This window comes from Oryzias melastigma, linkage group LG6, assembly GCF_002922805.2.
Source record: "Oryzias melastigma strain HK-1 linkage group LG6, ASM292280v2, whole genome shotgun sequence".
Taxonomy (NCBI): Eukaryota; Metazoa; Chordata; class Actinopteri; order Beloniformes; family Adrianichthyidae; genus Oryzias; species Oryzias melastigma.
In genome coordinates, this window is record NC_050517.1 from 2,131,203 (window position 1) to 2,137,293 (window position 6,091).

Genomic DNA, 6,091 nt, shown 5'->3' on the forward strand with positions numbered 1-6,091 from the left:
CTGGATCCTCATCAAGCCATCAGCTGAGGACCAATGACTGACAATCCACACCTGCTTAAAAGACCTGACTTCCCCATCAAACATTGGCAGCTTTTGTAACACCCTTTCTGGTGGTCAGCTTACCCATGGTGTGAAACTCCAACTTTAAGTTCCAGTCGTCTTTCTTGTGGACTTTGGTGTGGAGCTTATTGTTGAGAGCCTGTATCAGAAACTGGTGAAAGTTTGCGTGTGTGTGTAAGCATACTTTATAGACCTGGTGGGTCTCAGTCTCTGACTCTCATGTGGAGAAAATTTATGTTCCTGTTTTGTATAGATTTAACCCTTGTTTTCTTTTGTTCAAATTCTATTTATGTTAAATTTGCAGCTAACAGCCAATTAAAAAGCTGCACACTACCTCAGTGCTCCAGTCTGGGTTTTCTTTTTTTTATGTTACACCTTTTCTCCCTTCCCCTCGGTTGGGAACGTAACACAGATATTATCTGATTAGCTATGACACTAAAACTCCGACCAGACAAGTAAGAGGAAAACCAGTGGAGAACTGACCCTGACAGACCAATCAGGTCCCTCAACCTCTTCAATAGGATCTGATGATCAACTGTGTCAAATGCTGATGAGAGATCTAGTAAAACTAGAACAGTGTGTTTGCCAGAATCAGCGGACATCAAGATGTCACTGGACACTTTCAGCAGGGCTGTTTCTGTGGAGTGATGTTTCCGAAAACCTGACAGTGCCTCCTTTCAACTCGTTTTCGGTACGATCTCAGCAAAAACAGTTCAATTATTGCCAGCAGGAACATTGGAAAGATTCATATTTGAAGGCATTTTCAGTAGGGGACAAGAAAGACTACAGGAAAAACTGCTGCCTCAAACAAGCCCGTAAATGGTTCAATAGCGCGGAAATAAAAATAAACATTGTGATGGACTGGTAATTTTGATTAATTTCTGAAAAAAACTGTAAAAATATATATTTTTTTAAATGTATGTAGTATGTAATATTTCATAATATGTAATATTTCATAATCAGAACACAGTATTTTCATAGATAGTTTTCATAATATGTTTATATTTATTTATTCAAGTTTTTACTTTGCAAACGGCGACGTCACAATCAGCGCATAGAGAAAATTAAAAAAACAAAGTTGGCCAGTGGTGACAGTAACGCACCATTGTGTTGTTTGCCAAATCCCATATGAACAACACCGAAGAAGAGGAGACGACGAAAAGTAGTGAGCATCGTGTCTGAATTAACTTTAAAATCCAGGGCACTACTTAGTCCCGCACTATATAGTTCTTTAGTAGTTAGGGGTTAGGGGGGAAATTCGGACACAACCTAAAAAAGTTGAAATATGAGAATGTGAATTTTTCTTTTATAATAAACATTTTGTAGGTGTTTTTGAAAAAAAATAATCACAACTTCTGTTGCAACTTTTTCACAAAAGCTGCTGCAACATCAGACGGTTTAGGCCACAACAATCCTAAAAATCTGCTGCAAAATCCAGGAGGGTCAAAAAAAGGTATGTTGTGTGTCACAGTGGACTCTGGAATTTTACACTAGAATCCCTGGAACTTTCAGCTTCTGCTGCAATGCCCCCCTCCCCTTCTCAATGAGTCAATTCTGGTTAAGACAACACGTGTCACAGCAAAAGCCTTAATATCACAGCAAAGAAACACAGGGGGAAGGGATGAAAAGAGCAAATAATGCTCACAGTTTACCACCATCAAAGACTGGGCCAAAAATGTATATATAAAAAAAAAAAAAACAACCTGAAAGTCAATCCTGCACAGCTTTAATGGTGAGATGAAATGACAGTGAATTATGATGGAACAAATGGACCATCCTCTGACTGTGTCACTAATGGACCCAGGGCACATGCTCAACTACACCAGAGTGACAGAAGGCCTCTGCTTTGCTGCAACGTGACTTTTATTCAGGTGAGATTCTCTGGTTTGCCAGAAAATGGGATCTTTTCACAGCCTCCCATGAAAAAGGTCAAACGGTAAACAACAGAAACGTCATCTACAAGTACATGTACAGTATTATATGCAGGTTGATAGGTTAGAAATTAGGAATTTAAGTTATGCTGAAAATCACCTTGAAGTTGAGTCATGGTATCTGGACTTTTTCTTAAAATGGTTTACTGGCTTCATCAGTCTGAGTCATAGATAGTCAAACATACGGCCCGTGGGCCGCATCCAGAGGATTTAATCTACCCCAGTCATGAAGAGAAAAAATATGATGTTTACAAAAAAAAAAAAAGAACGTTTCTAGCCCATTCCTGCGGCAAGATATGGTTCTGTAAAAAAATGACCGCAATGTGCAATTCCGCCAAAAGGAAAAAAAAAATACTGGCAGAACAAGACATCAAGAAATACACAGCATTTCTTTGCAGGCGCGTGCCACCTCTGGGTAAGATGCACTTAGGTTCTCTGCCAGCTTCACTGCTGTTAGGTTATTATGAAAATTAATCAGGTGTGAAATCTCACTTACCAAAATGTTGTAAAAAAGGTAATAATAATAAGTGATTCCGCTATTAGGTTGTTTAAGGCATTTCTTCCAACTGAGAAAAAACAAAGCTTGCAAATAGCAAGTTGACCAGAGGTTATTTTGTTGTTATGTTCCTGGTCCGGCCCTTTTGAGATCAGATGGGTTAAATGTGGGCCCTGAACCAAAATGAGTTTGACACTCCTGGTCTGAGTGGTGCTGGGTTCAAGTCCCACATGCAACTGAATGTCTTGTTAAGAGGAACAAAGAGTAAGCAGAGTGAAAATCCTCTCTTCTTGTAATGTCCCCAGCCCCATTATAGGGTTGCAATAGACTTCAAGTTTTTGTCTTCTTCCGAACGAATGAAAGAGCAGCATGATAAACAGGTGACAAATTGTGTCCAAGGCCTCCTCTCTGAGGGTAGGGTTATCAATCTGTGATGCTTCTCTGGCTGTTCTTTCAAAGCCTCTATTTTCTCTGTCAAGAATCTGTACATAGTTGCTCAATGTTTTTAACCCTTCCAGTCTCTTTAGGGTCCAGTTGACTCCAACCACATATTGATGTGTGATTCCTTCCATGACAAATGTGGACAAAGGTGGACAGGATTTTATGTCTGCCATGGACATTAGTGAAACTCAAAAATCAATGATTAAAAAAGTTCAGCGCACTGTCTTGTGGGGTCAAGATGACCCCACTTTTAATGTAAACATTAATGAGGATATTCCACCAAATCTGGTCCTAAGGTGTCTTTTTGACTCCATAAACTACATTGTTTCTTGTGTCTTTGGGTTGAAGTCTTGGGGGTAAACCGGGTTCTTTGGTATTTGGTAATTAGCAAAATCCTCTGGAGTTTCTCTGAGACACCAGTGACCCTTCCAAACAAGACACCTCAACTCATACTGATCACTGATAAATAGTTTGGGTGGCAGATGTGCATGGAGCGTCTTTAGTATCATAATATGTATTGCAAAAATAAATAATAAGCGCAAAGCCAATGTTCTCCACAGTTCTTCCTACTTTCTGATTACCAATGCAGCCATTTGCAGTGAGCTGTGGACAGAACCATGCACCCACCCGACCGACCAACCAACCACTTTGCAGAGCTTGATAAAATCACTAAGTCTAAAATTCTGTTCTTCCCTCTAAATATAAAGAGCCTGGATGTGTGCTACATTATTACAAAAAAAAAAAAAATAATATGCACAAGAGATGAATGAGCGTAAAAATGCAGAGCTCCATTTCTGACAAAGTGTGTCAATTATTACTTACAAACTTCATGACGAGAAACTGTTTGACTGTTTAAAGATTCTTCTCTCTGGAGAGTTTTCTGCAGAGTGGAATACTTTTCTGTTTCAAAGGTGCCAGTCTGCTTTTCACTAGCTCCCACACACTTTCAAACTTTACCATGTGACGCCCTGCGAATGCAAGGCTGAATAATTGGGAAAGCTCTGCCTTAAAGTCGTATTTTCTTCTACAGCTTCCAAGTGCAGTTAGTTTAATGAATTGAAAGTTGAACTTTAATCTGTGCTTTTTTTAATCCCTATAGGACAACACAGGAAACTTTCACATAAGTAATGCATTTCATATGAAATGTTTAAATCAGTAATTGATCCACAGTAACTACTACTATATACTTACTAGATATTTAGATGCTATATTTAAAGGGGCCATACCATGATTTTCTTAAGTCTTTCAAAGTAAACTATATCCATATAAATTATCTTGTATTGCCTTTGGAACACTAAAAAACTAACTATTTATGAAATAGGAGCTATTTTTGTGGACTCCTTTCAGACCCGGAAGTAAAACGGCTTGATATCTGAGGCACCGCCTTTCGCTAGTTCTCGGCCAATTCATGACATCAACCAAATGAGCATTTCAGGATTTATTCAAATAATGATATAATCTCCATATTGTAAGGTAGTTACTGTGAGATAAATAACCCCTCGTCGGCCTGTTGTTGTTGATTAATAGAAATAGTGCAATACTTGGAGATAAGACTAGGTTTGTGGAGGTGGGGAAAAATCAGAAGGTGCTTACGCTTGTGGCATGGACAGGTATTGCCGCTGTGGTATAGCTAGGTTAAGTATTGCGAGATAGAATGACAGAAAGAGAGAGAAGGTGAGTTAGGGAGACGAGCAGGATGTGCTTAACTGGACAAGGTGTGTCTAATAAATGAAGAAATTCCAAGCTAATGGACAATTTATTGGATCAACACACAACATTATAGCTGCTTTTCTGTGCCCGAGCTAGAGCCTTAGCAGAAATTATACATCTGTAATGTGAAAAGCCTTGAGTAAAAGTACTGAGCTAGGAGTGCTTGTTGTGTGAAGTGATTTCCCTCCCATCGCATGTCCTGAAGAGTTGAGCAATCACCATCACCGGGAAAGCACAATTGGTGTCAGAAGCTGGATCTTCAAAGCTTTCAATTGTGAGTAAATTCCACCTCACCAAAGAAAAGGGAAAATACAGACAGCTCCAACTTTCCAATATTCAGAAAACATCTGTTACGCCGACCACAGAGTCTGAGATGCATCGCAGTCACTCACACCACCTTTTAGCCAAATTACACTGGATCAGCCGTTGGAAGTTATGCAACCTTGTTTCCGTGAGGACACACTGAAGAATTATTTAAGAGATGTGTGTGAAGTGTTTTTCAAAATAAAGACATTCACAAAAAAGAAAAAAAAAATATTTCAGTCTTCCAAGATGGAAGAGGAATTACAAGGAGCCCATCTGAGTCTGAACCTGCCCCAAAATGGTTATAAGCATTGTTAGAAAATCAAAACTAGTAGACAAAGAACCCTCAGATGATGCTGGTCCCTGTTTTAACCAACATTCCCGGGGAAACATCTCATGGACAGCAAGATTTGTCATCCCTTGCAACTTCAAATAGTTATAGAGAAGGTGTGCCTCTTTTAAGCAGGCAGCCACCGGAACCTGTTTTTGCACCTTTGGCTTCAGACTCCTCTGTGAGACAGAAAGAGCGAGATTCTGACCGCTTTTCAGCAGAACTAGATTTTATCAACCAACGTTCTTCCAGTTCTGGCTCTGTTAGAACATTCTCAAGGCAAGAGCCTCACAACAGATGACAAGAAACTAGGGAGTTGGAGCATAGACCTGACCCCTTGTTACTCAGGCGTGATGAGCAAAGACTCAATAGCGCAAGCCACAACAGTCATCATGCTTCACAAGAAATGTAAGCTTCCCAGATTAGATGGAAATGACAACTGGGTCTCGGGGCGGGTTTTGGGGGGGGTCCTGGGTGCTGCTGCCCCGGCGGGGGGTCTTGGCGTGGGGATTGCCAGGTGCCCTCCCTCTTTTGTACATTCCAACTTTATCCACATTAGGAAACCATAAACACTCACCTGAGCACAGGTGTCAGCTCACCTTTGCACTAATAGTTTGTGTGACAGAATGAAAGGATTTATTTGTGTCGATTTGTGTAATTAAGTGTGTGAGCTGCAGTTATATTGTGTACATTCTGACTAGTTTAAATGTGGAGACTATCTCGACCAACAGGTGTGTTTGTAATTACAGAGTGTGTGTGTAGACAGGCCCCGCCCATTCCAGTTTACTATTTAGACCTGGTTGTTTTATGATGTTACTT